Source organism: Ctenopharyngodon idella, chromosome 1 (genome assembly GCF_019924925.1).
Source record: "Ctenopharyngodon idella isolate HZGC_01 chromosome 1, HZGC01, whole genome shotgun sequence".
Classification (NCBI taxonomy): domain Eukaryota; kingdom Metazoa; phylum Chordata; class Actinopteri; order Cypriniformes; family Xenocyprididae; genus Ctenopharyngodon; species Ctenopharyngodon idella.
In genome coordinates, this window is record NC_067220.1 from 2311397 (window position 1) to 2326830 (window position 15434).

The window sequence follows — 15434 nt, forward strand, 5'->3', positions numbered from 1 at the left end:
ATGTTTTTGAGTGGCAGGTCCTTCCCTTTGGGACCACCTGCAGTCCCTGTTGTGCAGTGTACGCCCTTCAAAAGCATGTCCTTGATCACAGCAGACCTGAAGAAGATGTCAGGCATTCAGTCTTGAAGTCCTTTTATGTCGACAATTGCCTGCAAAGCTTCACTACGACGGAAGAAGCTAAAAGCTTCGTCGACAAACTCAGGACCTTACTGGCAGATGGTGGTTTCGAATTGAGACAGTGGTCTAGTAATCAGCCATCAACCATAAAACACCTGCCCTCAGAGTTGAAATCGGCCAATGCCGAGCTCTGGATTTCTCATGGCAAGACAGATACACAAGAATCTGCTCTGGGACTGCTTTGGAACCATCAAACAGACACCATTTCCTATAGGTATCGTCCCACAGAGAGTACTGAGATCACTATGCGTAACATCTACAGAACACTGGTCAGTCAATATGATCCCCTGGGCTACCTCATTCCATACACCACCAGGGCAAAGCTCATAGTCCAACGCTTGTGGGACAAAAAAAGGGACTGGGATGATCCAAACCTTCCCCCTGATCTATTGCAAACTTGGACAGAGTGGGAGGCAGAGTTACCATCTCTTTCGCACATTGCCTTCCCAAGATCCTACACTGGTCCGGCCAAAGACAAAGAAACAAGTCAGCAAGACATCCACATCTTTTGTGATGCCTCTGAACGGGCATATGGTTCAGTTGCTTATTTAAGGACAGAAGACCAGCAGGGGGATGTGGAGGTCTCTTTCCTTACAGCCAGATCAAAAGTAGCGCCCAAAAACAGCAGTCCATACCCCGCCTAGAACTCTGCGCTGCGCTAACTGGTGCTCAACTGGCCAAAGTTGTAAGTTCTGAGTTAACCTTGCCCATTCATCACATCACTTTGTGGACTGACTCAACCACCGTCCTTACCTGGCTCAAGTCTGAGTCTTGTAGATTTAAGGTCTTTGTCGGCACCCGAGTGGCAGAGATCCAAGATCTCACGGATCAGCACACATGGAGATTTGTGCCATCCTCCAGTAACCCGGCTGATGACATCACGCGGGGACGAACATTGAATGAGCTTGGTCCAGACAGCCACTGGTATCAGGGACCATCATTCTTAAAAGGCTCTCCCAGTTCGTGGCCTGAAACACCACCTCCTGTGGAGGTAAATGGAGATGAGCTGCGCAAAACAGGTTTGTGCACACTTGCATGCTTCACGACCAGCACATCAGTCCTTAACCCTGATCGTCATAAGACTTTCCAAGAGTTGATAGAGTCCAAGGCTTCTCACGGGGCGGCCGCCTGCAGCCTGACAGCCAGTGCCTACAGAGATGCTGAAGTCACTCTTCTACAACAATCCCAACAAGAGTCTTTCCCCTTAGACCTTGAACAGTTAAGGGCTGGTAAACCTCTCTCTCATAACAGTCGCTTAAAAGCTTTGGCACCTGAACTTGACAGTGAGACCCAGCTAATTCGAGTTGGAGGTCGCCTACGTCACAGTCCCTACCTTGAGCGAGACACTGTACACCCCATCGTTCTTGATCCAAAGCACCCAATCACACAGCTCATCATACAAAGTTATGATGCCAAACTCCACCACCCAGGATATGAGAGAGTATTTGCTGAACTTCGACGCAAGTACTGGATTCTCCGCGGTAGGGAAGCTGTTAAGCGGTTTCAACGGAGCTGTGTAGAGTGCCAGAAATGGAGGAAGAATCCAGAGATCCCCAAAATGGCAGACCTACCTCCAGCCAGACTACGCTTATTCCGACCTGCATTCTATTGTACAGGTATGGACTGTTTTGGCCCTTATACTGTCAAGGTTGGTAGGAGGACTGAGAAGAAATGGGGTATCATTTTTAAGTGCTTAACCACTCGAGCAGTGTACATTGATGTTCTACATAACCTTGATGCTGACTCTTTCCTCATGGCCCTCCGACGCTTCACTGCCAGGCGCGGAACCCCCTTTGAACTCATATCAGATCAGGGTACCAATTTTAAGGGAGGAGAAAGGGAACTCAGAGAAGCCTTTGCAGCTCTTGCCCCTGAACTTCAGGCACATCTAGCCAGACAACAGATTGAATTCCGTTTCAACCCCCCAAATGCTCCTCACTTCGGAGGTTGCTGGAAGCGAGAAATACGTTCTCTCAAGCAAGCACTGACCGCCACCATCGGAGCTCAGTCAGTAACCTTTGAAGTGCTACAAACGGTGTTAGTGGAGATTGAGGGAATTCTAAACTCAAAACCCTTGGGTTATACTTCCTCTGACATTGCGGACCCAGACCCCATCACTCCAAACTCTCTCTTGATGGGGCGGCCAGATTCCACTCTACCTCCAGTGGTATACCCAGAGTCTGAGCTTATAAGCAGGCGGCGATGGCGCCACAGCCAAGTTCTTGCAGACCACTTCTGGAGACACTTCCTGAGGTTTTACCTTCCTGGTCTGCAAACCCGTCAGAAGTGGCAAGGGGACATATCTGACATTCAAGTTGGCACCACAGTGATGATCGTCGACCCACAGTTGCCTCGAGCACTTTGGCCAGTGGGACGAGTGTCAGAAGTCTTCCCTGGGGCTGACGGTAGAGTGAGGACAGCTAATATTAAGGTGGGCGAAAAGACATACACACGCCCAATAGCACGTATTATACAATTGCCTAGCATTTCTGAGTAATGTAACATTGTACACCAATATGTTACTTAGAGGCCCTTTTTGTAATTGTACAGATTCTGTCCCCAGAATCTGGGGGCGGCTGTTAAAAAGGCCATTATATTCATAAGAATAATATGCCTTTTGATTTAAATCTCTCTCTGTTTTGCCGAGATTGATTGGCACGCAGCATCCAGCACAGCAGCCAATCAGCGCTCACGGATCGACGTGCAGGCGATCATCCCGCCCATAGCGCTTAGTGCAAAGTTGAAAGCGAGTCCGGCGGAGCGCTGACGCGGATGCTGAACTTTTACATTATATATCTTATATAGTTTTATTCATTGTTCGGGTGTTGTGCGTCTATTCAAAGTAAGTGTATTATATGTGATCTTTGTAGGATCACTTGTGTGTTATGCTATTCTATTTGCTGTTATAAAGTGCGTCACTTATTATGGCTAATGATAAGAGATTATTGTATCTTTAGCACAATGTTACGCTGTATATATGTTACCTTTATTCATACTTGCTTATACTGATGTTGTGTTTGTATATTTCATTTGTATTTCGGTGCAGTTTACTTGTCGAAGTGCTCATTTTCGAGGGATTTTAAGTTGTAAACAACTTAATGCGCATGCGCGCAGAACATGTCCAGACCAAGCACCGCTATATAGAACAAATTAAGCTGTTTTGTTTAACTTAACTTGTATGACATACCTAATTTGTTTTCTTGCAACTATTACTCCTTTTAATTCTGTATTTTACTAAATATACATTGTGTATTTCTGTTTAGAACAGTCAATGTTAATACCATGTATATTTATTTTTACTCTGTATTTTCTGTTTTATAGAAAAACCACACACACACACTGAATATACCCAACTAAGACGACTCTTCAACTTCTTACTAATAACTGAGTTGTTGTGGTGACAAATAAATGGGTTACTCCCATATTTCAACCATCTTTGCCCTAGTCTCTTACCGGACACCCTGTGGTGGGTTTCAAACCTAACCAGCAATATACTGCAATGAGAATGTGCTACCAACAGCTAACTCATTTTTTCAGTCTCATATACCCTGCGAACCGGCTCTTCACCCTCACACATCTGCTTCTTGTAGGCCTCCATCAGTTCAGTCAGAAGAAGTGTGAAGCAGAAGTTGCCGTAGCGTGAGATTTCATTATTGAATGCTGGTGATGTGGTGAATTTACTCAGGAACGGCTGCTGAGCTGCAATTTCTTCTTTGGTTCTGTTTGGTATTGAACTCTCGAGGAAACGCTCCTCAGCGGCTCTTATATCTGCTTCAATAATCTTCAGGCTCCACCATGAAAATGAATTCATATTAAGACCCCTGAATCCCTCTGAGTCCCAGAACTCTGGAAGACTTGTCTTGTTAGTGACATGAGCCACTTCTGTGATGTGAAATTCAACAGGAGTTGGATAACCTGTGATGTCTTTGGAAAGATACTTTTGAACTTGTTGTTCTTGTCTTATATTTTCTCTCATTTTCAGATCTTGTATGCCGATGTGTTTTCCCTCAAGGAATAACTCTTTGCTGAAGCCCTTGTTTATTCTTGTTTTAAAACCTGTCTGAAAAGATAAACTTAGTAATCAGTCTTATGCAATACAGTAAACATAAATCCAACACGCAGGGGACACAAAATAGACATACAGGACATTTAATAAAGTGTCATGCAGAGGGCACTTGCTCTGTCATACAGTACAGTAACAACACGGCTAATTTACAAAGATTACATCCGTATTTGTATGTTTTTTTAATTCTAACTAAAATGTTACTGTGAAATGTGTAAATATACATGAGGGTTAAATCTGCAAACGGTGTACCTGCAGTAGTATAAAAATCAAGAGCAAGTACAAAATAGCATCTTACATACTGACAGCTGAAACTAATTTGTTGTAAACTGCTGTTAAATTACTTTAAGCAGCTTTCATACATTATCAAAATGCAAAATGATGACAGCTGGGTGCATTAAAAATACAATATATTCAGTGAATTTTGGTTCTCACTATATTATTTTGATTTGTGTCAGCTAGGAGTTTGATAAAAAAATATAAAGAATTACTAGTTACTGTGTTTGCCATTTCGTGAGGTTTATGCTTTCGAGTGAAGTGTGATGTTCTTCTGCTGTGTCTTGTGGCGACTGTGAGATCCTCTGCTGGGTTTAAAGGCTTTCCCTCTGAGGACTGACACGCCTATGAGGGCTTTTTCTTTAGAAACAAAACTTCTCTTCTTTAACCTATCTTACCAACGTGATCTCACGAGAATACGTGCGTATTTTTACGTAGTGTGATTCTACCACACGTACATTTACTTACGTTTTCATACAGACAAAAACGTACATTGACGTATTTAGAGGACTAAAACGTAAAAATACTTACGTATTAACAGCAATAAAAACGTAAATCATGTAACGTAAAGTGTGAATGTATATGAATTCCCACGTATCAATGTTGTTTTAGTCGAATTTATTGAAAGCAGTTTACTCATCTACTTAATGTGAAATAACATTTCTGTTCGTGACTTGTGCTGCTCGTTTCGGAGGATTACATAATGTGAAACAAGACTACAATTTGAAACCTTATGAATAAAATTTCTGTAATTGTTTAACCATTTTGTACTATTTAGTTTGTTTGCTGTGCGACACAGAAGGCGACAATACAACCATAAGATACACCAAAGCACAGCATCAATTCACAAATCACATCTATTTATTTGTTCGCCGTACTCCATATCTTTACAATCCATATGTTTGTAAGGAACAGATCCAAATTCAGCCCTTTATCCATCGATCTTCATTTTGATTCTCAGCAACAGCGACCGTCACAGTCAAAGCTCGCGCTCGTTATGATTCAAATTTGAAAGTAGCGCCACCCTCGAGAAGCGTTACGACATGGTTTACGGCACTGATATCGAACGCTCATTGGTTCTCCCCTGCTTCGTCACAGATTGCGACGTGCCGTGTTTCAGTGGATTGACATTTGAAATGAGTGTCGCGCCTTCACGGGGAGAAGCCGGATTCATCATATTTTCATGGATTAATAAGTTAAATTCTGCTCTTTACCCTATAAAAACTATTACCGCCAGAGAGGACTGTGACTGGAACTCATCATCATTTGAACTACTTTTGGTACCACTTTTGACATTTTCGCAAAAAATAAATTATTGTGATTACGCTTGTTTGTCTTATTCTTTTATTTATAACAGTAGGTAGTTTAAAGAAATGGTTATGGGTAGGTTTAGGGGTAGGTGTAGGATTAGTGGCTCAAAATATCGGTTTAATGTTATATTTTTACTAAAATTGTCATTTTCCTACACATTTCTGCCCATTATATTTTATTCTTTTAACATTCTGTATAAAATGGGTAGGTTTAGGTTCGGGATGGGGATTAGGGATCTTACATTTATCTACAAAACGATAAAATGGAAATTATACATATATCTTTATGACATGATAAGATTCGTAAATATTTTACGTTTTTTTCGCTGTAAAAACGTAAGTATTTTTACGTTTTAGTGCCATAATTACGTCAATATTGTACGTTTTATCACCTTTCTAAACGTACAAAAATGTACGTTTTGTGTCTTTGAAAGTTACGTATTAATACCTACGTATTGACAATGAGACCAGGTTATATTCATATATTTATTGTCCAACATTCCCAATTTTTCTGATGCATGTTTTTAATTTAATTTCATATGTTGGTAATAATTCAGTGTTTATAATGCTAATACTTGAACTTCAAAGAATTTTAACCCAAACTGACTGGGTTTCTATAGCAAAAGTTTTGTGAAAAAAGTGGAAAACACAAAGTGTGTAAAATAAGCTGTTAAAAGGATTTGATGATCAGTAGTGATAGTATTTTATTCTGTGTTGTCATCATTCAGGTTGGATTTCAGCTTTAATGTACTTTTTTTTTTTTAACAAAGCAGCTGATATTGCCATAGACACTAGTGGACTGCGAGTCACTTTCACCACAAAATGATGGAAACGCAGGGCTGCTGCTGGGCGCCGGTGTTGCAATGGAACGTTCTATTGAGTGTCACTTCTTGTTAGTGTATGTTCTTTGCCCATGTGGGGACTTCATGGAAACTGCGGACAAAATGGCTGGGCCCCAGTTAGACAGCCCAGGTGACACCCATTTGGGCCCCACATGGCTGTGCTGGCTGGGTGGTTTACTCTGCACATGTGTTCAAAAACATATTGGATTCATAGCCTCCACGAATTAACAAGGCTAAACCTAGTACCATTGATGCATGGCAATGTTTTTCTTCTAACATACTGGACTATTTAAAGGAATAAAGGACTATATAATGTAACTTTCTCTCTCTCTTTCTATTTCTCTCTCTCTCTCTCTCTCTTATCCTTTTCTTTCAGATTGTAAAATTATTGATAATATGTCTGTTGCTCCCCCATCCCTGTTTGTTTGTTTGCTTGTTTGAATGGATGTTATTTGTTAAATCTAAAGACAATAAAAAATTGATCACAAAAAAAAAAAAAAAAAAATCTAAACACCTTTAACCTTATTATTTATTATTCTCAGGTTAGGTAAAGTAAGTCGAGTCTGGCCTAAATTATAAGCATTTAAAATGACTTACAATTTGGTCAGAAGATTCCTCTGTGGTAAGTTCTTGTTCAAAGTCTTAAAACACTATAAATCAAGCCAAGGTAGGCAGCTTTTGTAATCAATTAAATTTCTTTTAATTGGTTACTTTTCTTTTTATAATAAACAAAAATGTAAAGGCAAATAAAACTTCATCATTAAGGTATAAAATACAATAATCACTCTTTTGAGTCAAAGATGTAGTCAGCTCTGGGCTTCCCATCTTCAGCTTGGGGTTTCTTGTCCTCAGCTCTGGGCTTCTAGGCGTCGGGGTACTGACGTATCAGTATCCGAAGAGGCAATCAACTCATCAGTCTTTTATACTCGTGTTGTTTATTGCAGACGTTAGGTTATCTTCTTGATTGACGTACGTTGTAACTTTCCCAAAGTTTCCAGATCCTTCTCAAGGCCTCGCAGTTGCGAGCTGTCTGGCTTTTGTGTCCTTGAACTCCAGTAAACTCATCCAAGATGGCTGATGTCCTTATAAGGTTCTAGGAGTAGAACCACAGTTCTCTGTGTCCTTGAGCACACACACATATCCAACAATAACGGTACACCTCTGGGCATACAGTATAATACATTTCTTAGAAACAAACAAAAATAAATAATAATATTGTAAGCAATGCCTAATATTTAATACATTGGCCAAATGTGTAGCAACAGACATCCAAAATCTAAAACAAGGAGGCAGGGTAAGCTAGTAGTAATCGTGCACACGTTTACTAGTTCTTTCGAATTAGCAAACCATGCGCATGATTTTGCCTACTATTTTTTTATTTCCTGCATGTCATGTGCAGGGCTCCATAAGCTAGTGAGGCAGCACACACAGATACAGGACGCATTCACAGTGGTTCCCAACCACGTTCCTGGAGCCTCCCCAACACTGCATATTTTGTATCTCTCCTTTGTCTGACACACCCATTTCAGGTCTTGGAGTCTCTACTAATGAGCTGATGATCTGAATCAGGTGTGTTTGATTAAGGAGACATGGAAAACATGCAGTGTTGGGGGGCTCCAGGAATGTGGTTGGGAACCCCTGCACTAAAGAGAGCACAAAAAAGACGGATCACACATAAATGGGAAAGAACACTGCATCTTAATTGAGACAAGCTCTTTTAAAATAACGATTTTAACGGTCCATTAAAAACATGAGGCTGAGTGATTAACTCCCGTCAAACAATCGCAACGAAAATCTGCGCGCTTATTATGATATCTACTAGGGGGCGTAGATTACACGGGGGACGTGTACCCTGCACATTTAATAAACCGTAAATTTGTCCCCCGCACTTTTTTTGGCCGAGTGTGTTCATATAGAGGCCAATGTGAATAAATCTTGTTTTGATTCAAAGAGACAAGTTAGTCTCCATGACCTGTCGTTTTATTTTAACTAAAATGAGGCGATCTAAACATTATGGAGCACTCACTCTCGTGTAATATATGTTTCATTCATACTGGAAGCCGGAGGGCGCTCTCTCGCAGAAAGTCCAAAATGGTTTTGTAGAAGTAATTCAGCTATTGGCTCTAGCAGCAGCAGCTGAATAAAACGCAAAAAAAGTATTAACTGATGAAACATGAACACAATGAACACACAATTGCGACAAGATATGCTTTATGTGTGTTTTTCAAGCCATCTCAAGGCATTTATTTACAATTTAGTATATGAATAATGAAGTGCTAATTGACAACTTTTAATGTTTTTGAAAGAAGTCTCTTCTGCTCGCCAAGGCTGCATTTATTTAATCAAAAACAATAAACGCAGTAAAAACAGTAATATTGCGAAATATTATTACAAAAAATATTACAAATTAAAATAGCTGTTTTCTATGTTAATATACTTTAAAATGTATTTATTCCTGTGATGCAAAGCCAAGTTTTCAGCATCATTACTCCAGTATTATATAGCTTACTATGATCCTTCAGAAATCATTCTAATATGCTGATTTGCTGCTCAAGAAACATTTCTGATTATCTGTTTGAAAACAGTTGCTTAAAATTATGGAAACCATGATACATTTATTCTTTGATGAATAGAAAGTTCAATGAACAGCATTTATTTGCATTTATTGTCACTGTCACTTTTGATAAATTTAATGCATCCTTGATGAATAAAAGTATTAATTTCTACCACAAATGTTTGAATGGTATAATGGTTTCCACAAAAATCTGAAGCAGCACAACTGTTTTCAACATTGATAATAATCATAAATGTTTAAGCAGCAAATCATCATATTAGAATGATTTCTGAAGGATCATGTAACACTGTGTGATGCTGAATGATGCTGAAAATTCAGCTTTGATCACAGGAATAAATTACATTTTACAATATGTTCACATAGAAAACAGCTGTTTTAAATCGTAACACTATTTCACAATATTACTGTTTTTACTGGATTTTTTTTTTTGGTAAAATAAATCCAGTCTTGGTGAGCAGAAGAGACATATTTCAATTGTACAATTACAATTGTAATGTTTCCAAACTTTTGATAGGTACTGTATTTTCTGCCTTATTCTGTGATCTTTTTAAAATCCACGAGGAGGACTTAATGCACAAGTGTTTGTAGTACATAAACCATTACCAATCATAAAATTGTAATAAAATATAGGGGAAAATATTAGATACTGGTTATTGTTCAGCAGTGGATTTGATTTCTATTTGATTTCAAATTAAAAGCAAGAGATGAGATTAAAAAGAATAAATAAAATCTATCAATTGGACAAAGGTCGGATAAAAACAGGTATTACACCCAAAATTTCTGTCCCCCTCACTTCTGAAATGATGAATACGCCCTCGATATCTAAGGTAATCTACAGGCAGTGACGGGCTTTGAGATGTTTTTCATCCAGTGAGTCTTCAGCAATGCCCCCTTTCAATCAAATAAACACATTTCACCTTTCCAGTACAAAATTAAGATGTTCTTAAGAAAATATAGGAACATTCTTAAGAACTTAGAATTTATCTTAAGAATTTTCTTAACTTCTTTCTTAAGAAGATGTTCGTGAATCCAGCCCCAGGTGACTAGTAGAATGTAGAATTCCAATCTGAAGTGAGCATCCGTTTGAGAACTCTCGAGTGATCAGAGCAATTACGTCTCATAATGTGGCCGTTTGGATCACACCTGACCTGGCGATGCCTGAAACGACCTTTCGTGTGGCGCCCCCTTCCCGCAGGTGTTCAATAACGCTTTTTGGAAATCATAAAAACGAAAGCGAAAGCAAGGAAATAAGAGACGCCATTCCGAGGCTTTAAACTGTTAACACCGAGTAAACGGCGCACATTCTGTGGTAAGTTCAATGCATTTTCCCCTTATGGAAACATGTAGTCATAAAAAAAGTTATCTGCTGTTTGAGTTTTTGCTTTTCTTTACATGTGATTTCATACCCTGATCATTATATTTCAGCAGTTTAACAGAGTTGATCAAAATGACAGAAACGGTAATAAAGTAAACAATTAAAGTAAATTAATTAAATTACTTTTACTCAGGTTTTCTCATATATTTGTTATATACAACATTATTAAATTATAGACTGAAAGACGTCGTGTGTATACGAATATTTCTAGATCATGTGACCGCATCAAAATGAAGAAATTTAAATTACTGTGAGTTTGAAGATATTTCTCTACCAGGACATTTTAATACCTTTACCGAATACTGCACTTCTACTGCATCCAAATTGCAACTCTATAATTAAACTTGTATAAAAACTGTTGTAAATTATGTTGTAAAACAACATGTAAATTACCATACTACAGTACTTCAAACTATGTATAGACTTTGCTGTAGGAAAATTAAATGCTAAATAGGCAAGAAAAAGAAAAGAAAAAATGACAAAAACCTTAAAGATTTTTGAAATTAAACTTTAACTGAACTGCATAGGCCTTTTACTACCCTATTATTGCTAAGAAAACTGGGTATAATATAACCAGATTAGGATTCTTCAGCTTGTAACCACAAGCTTTATGGAACTTTTTATAAATATATATGTATTGAACCTCAATGGCGCTATAAATGTTAGTTTGCTTTAAATTTAAGTTTCATTTTTTTATTATGTTTTTAATCCCTCTATATACCTTGTCTTATAATACATTACTGCCTCTATTACATTTTACATATTAAAGTAGTGCAAGCTGAGTACATTAAAGATAATTCAATATTGTAAATTAATAAATACATAACAAAAACAAAAAATAGATGCAAAATTATGTAATGAAGGCCAAGTTCCAGTTAAATATTTTCAAAATCCTTCTTCGCCATTTATCATTATGTGGGTATTTTGGTGTGACTGAGTGTCAGTTTCGCTTTGCAGATCATGTGGTTTTGACATGTGACAGTGTCTGACTAAGCAGAAATACACAACTGAGTTCAGTGTCACAGTGTCTTCTGTTTGTTTAAAGGTAGGGTAGGCAATTTCGGAGAGGCTAGAAATAACCCACTAAGCAAAATTATGTCCATAATTGGCATACGTTGAAAAGATGACCACTGAGGAGCCAGAATGAAAGTTTTTATGACTTAACTATGATTTATCTTCTGACCGTCTGATATAGATGTTCATGGAACCTCCGTACAAGGTTTAAAAAAAAAAAAAAAATTTAAAATTAAAATAACCTCAGCCACGGATCCATCCATAGGCAGTAAAACACGTTCACACCTTTAGACAGCTTAGCATCTGTAATTCACACATCTTTGGATTGTGAGGAAAAACAGATCTGAAGGAAAGACTTTCTGGCTCGCCTGAGACTCGAACCAGGAACCTTCTTGTTGTGAAGAGACAGTGTTTCCCATTGAGACACTTGTGCAGCCCTTAAACACAAATATAAAATACACATACTTGGAGAATATTAAAAAATACATAAATAAATAAAAAATATTGCAGACTTTTTTTCATGTTTATAAGTAAAATAAAATAAAATAAAAACATTTACAGGTACAAAACTCTGTTTGGATAGATGCTGAAATGTACAACATACACAGCAAAATCCTCAGTGAACACTGATCTGTGTTTATATGAGTCTAAAGGAGACATGCAAAATGTGCAGTGCTGGGAAGGCTCCAGGAACGTGTTTGGGAACCACTGGGCTATCTCATTTGCACTCATATTTGGGACAAAAATAGCACTCATGTGATATTGCTTAAATCATATAATCTAAATATGAGACAAAAACTCAATATCTTGAATTTTAGGGACTTGCTGACTGCACTCTATAGGCTCGATCGGATATAGTGAGTTGTTGCCCTGCCAGAGGTGTAAAGTCCAGGTTCAGAAAGTAAAAGTCCTCCTCAGTATTTTGTTCCAATCACCTGGATTTGCTAATTAGCACATTTTTTCAGCCAGGAGATGAAATAAACATATGGCAGAACTTTTACTTTCTGACCCCTATACTTTACACCTCTGTGCCCTGCATCATATTTGTCATCAATCATCTGTATGAAATGTCAGATGACCTACATAGGTCTGGGGCGGGGCAAGTGCGTTAAATGCATTTTACGAGTTCGCCTGCCCATTCAGTCTAAATAGTCAATGGTAAACAAACTTGGCTTGCTGTCCTCAAAGGAGGCTCGAACCAGAGGCTCGGCTCGATCTCTGAGCTAAACCCCCCAATAACAGTGAATGAAATAAGGAACATTTAGTTGAACATGTTCAACTCTCTAATTTTAAATGTCATATTTAAAAGAACTTAGTCACCACAGAGCACACACATTATATACGATACAAAAATAATTATATCAATCTTCATACCAATTAATGTTCATATTACTGTTATTGCATACTGTTCAAAGATTTGGAAAAAAAATATTTTGATGCTGTGGGAACAAAGGTTCTTGAAACTTTCATGTCAATAAAGCCCATCTGAACTGAGAAAAAAATAAAAAATAATAGAGGGAGATGCAAGAAATCTGAATAGAAATAACATGTTATTGCCATGACTTTTCCTGACCTTTAAATATTTAAAGCACAGATTGTGACGTATGCAGCAGCACTACCTACCAATGGATGCTCTCCCCTCTTTTCTCTTTTCTTCCACTTCACTAAAATAGTAAATGGGTTAACAGAAATACTGTTAATGCTTAAAAAATGATACATTGGACACTGTGTAAAAAAATAAATTTTCTACTCTTACATGTGATGATAATCCGGACCAGAGAAGAAGGCCTTCTCAACATCCCACAGAGAAATTCTGCAGCCCAGCCAGACCATATATGATGGTCTATCAAAAGAAAATTGTTCATTGAAATATACACAGATCTAGGAATTGAGGTCAGATTGAATTAATCATAACATTGCATCTCCCAAAAGAATGTTTGCAAATGTTACCTTCATAGAGAATTGCATTTGAAATGGCTCTCCAAATGGGATTTCACTTTGCTCAACTTTGTCTGACTATTAAAATTGTCAAATGCCTCAATCAACATTACAAAAACAATGTCAAAATGAAGAGACATGCTCATAACATGTATTGTAGGGTAAACATGCCCAGGTAAAAAAAAAAAATACTATAGTAAAATACTATAGTTTTTTTTACCCATACTATAGTAAAGTACTTGAATTAATTTGTTGTGGTAATTCTATAGTTGCTGTGGTAACATAACAACTATAGTAATATAATCAAATTATTTTACCCAATACTGTACTAAGTTTTCTACAACTATAAGAAGAAAGCCATCATGTTTACAACTGTGAGAATGAATGCTTACCAGGATCAACTAAACGCTGGATTTTCAAAAGTATGTGAAGTTCGCGGCTTCATTATTGCAGTAAAGTTGCACAACGTTCTTGAATGAATAATTTATTAGATGCAAGCCAGTCTGTTAATGTAGGGACATTGACTTTACATTTTCATGCCCCTAAACCTGACGTGGAACAAAACGAATTGTGATTGGTTGCGTTACATGTCAGTCAAACATCATCTTGGGCGGTCCTTGTGAAATGAAAGCTGTGATAGAGTCCAGACCAGTGTTACTCATTGCACGGCTCGCGAGCCTCCTGCGGCTCGCTAAGCTTTAATTTGTTGCTCGCATGGCAGAAAATAATACTGTGATATAGAGATCGACAAATATGGGTTTTTCTATAACCGATGCCGATGTTTAGAGGTCAGGGTCAGCCGATGGCCGATATGTGCTGCTGATTTTTAGGGCCGATATCTTGAAGTTTTCCCCTTCATTTGCATGCTAAAATGTCACACTAATAATAAGTGGATGCACAACATTTCTAAACTTAACATCATTTATTAAACACTGACTTGATTTACATAAAAGTTTTAGAGCATTTATCAAGCAGAATTTTGAACATGAATGTGAAGTTAAATATACATTTAAATAAAATAAATACAACTTTATAAATAAAAATCAATTAAAAACTTTATCATGTTGCACAGCCTTGTATGCAAGGACAGTGCTAAACTCTTAGTGATTTCTGACATTCTTGACGGTTAACGTTAGACAGGTTTAATGAGGAGATTATATATATATATATATATATATAGTCATTGGTCGGAACACATCACTTTATTAGGCTGATGTCCATTTTTTTTTTTGCATTACACAGTTGATGGAAACACACGCAGATGCGCATATTCTTGAGCTGAATTTTCATTAATGCAAAGTTGGATGGAAACCCAGCTATTATCTGCATCAAACCATGCTTCCGAACAAATGTCATACACTTCTGCACAGTGGCGTAGCGCAAATCCGCGGGGCCCCCCGCGAGCCGAAAGTCCGAGGCCTAACCCCTCCCCCTCCCCCTCCTTCGGGGTTCAACCAAGAAGGGGAGCCAGTGGATATCACACAAGAAGCAAAGTGCAAACTTTGCGGAAAAGTTATGCCGGTAAAAGCTTAACCTCGGTCAGTATTCAAAGTGAAAGTAAAAGTGACAGAGCTGCCTGACGCTGCATTAACGGAGCATTTTCTCTCAGAGACAAATTTCAACATAATATGCTGATAACGGTACATAACTGTCTTAATTTATTCCATTATTTCTCTTGTGGCCCGTACATATAGTGAAACAAATGAGAAGAATAGTATTTCGTGTTAAACAGCTTGTTTTTTTTTTTTTTTTATAAAGTTGGTGCTTGAAGTAGCCTAAAGCTGCTCTTAATTTTCATTTATGACTGCAGTGTTAGGAAATATTATAGACTGTTAATAATTTTAATTATAGGTCTAATTCATTG

At 38.0% G+C, this 15434-nt stretch overlaps 2 protein-coding genes and 1 long non-coding RNA gene across 6 annotated transcripts in view; 2 read left to right on the forward strand and 1 right to left on the reverse strand.

Moving 5' to 3' along the window:
* The window catches only part of LOC127508729 (uncharacterized), a 227056-nt gene that overhangs the window by 149172 nt on the left and 62450 nt on the right, over nt 1-15434 (reverse strand). The window lies entirely within an intron of this gene.
* Nucleotides 1-15434, forward strand: part of LOC127505286 (NACHT, LRR and PYD domains-containing protein 12-like) — a 90811-nt gene that overhangs the window by 23336 nt on the left and 52041 nt on the right. The window lies entirely within an intron of this gene.
* Nucleotides 10486-15434, forward strand: part of LOC127503180 (NACHT, LRR and PYD domains-containing protein 3-like) — a 29668-nt gene continuing 24719 nt past the window's right edge. For 2 of the 3 annotated variants that reach the window (XM_051876696.1, XM_051876872.1), the window contains exon 1: nt 10486-10552. The gene's annotated coding sequence lies outside the window, so the exon portion shown is untranslated. Of the gene's footprint in view, nt 10553-13294; nt 13526-15434 lie in introns of those variants that run through there. The other variant, XM_051876783.1, reaches the window with a different exon arrangement.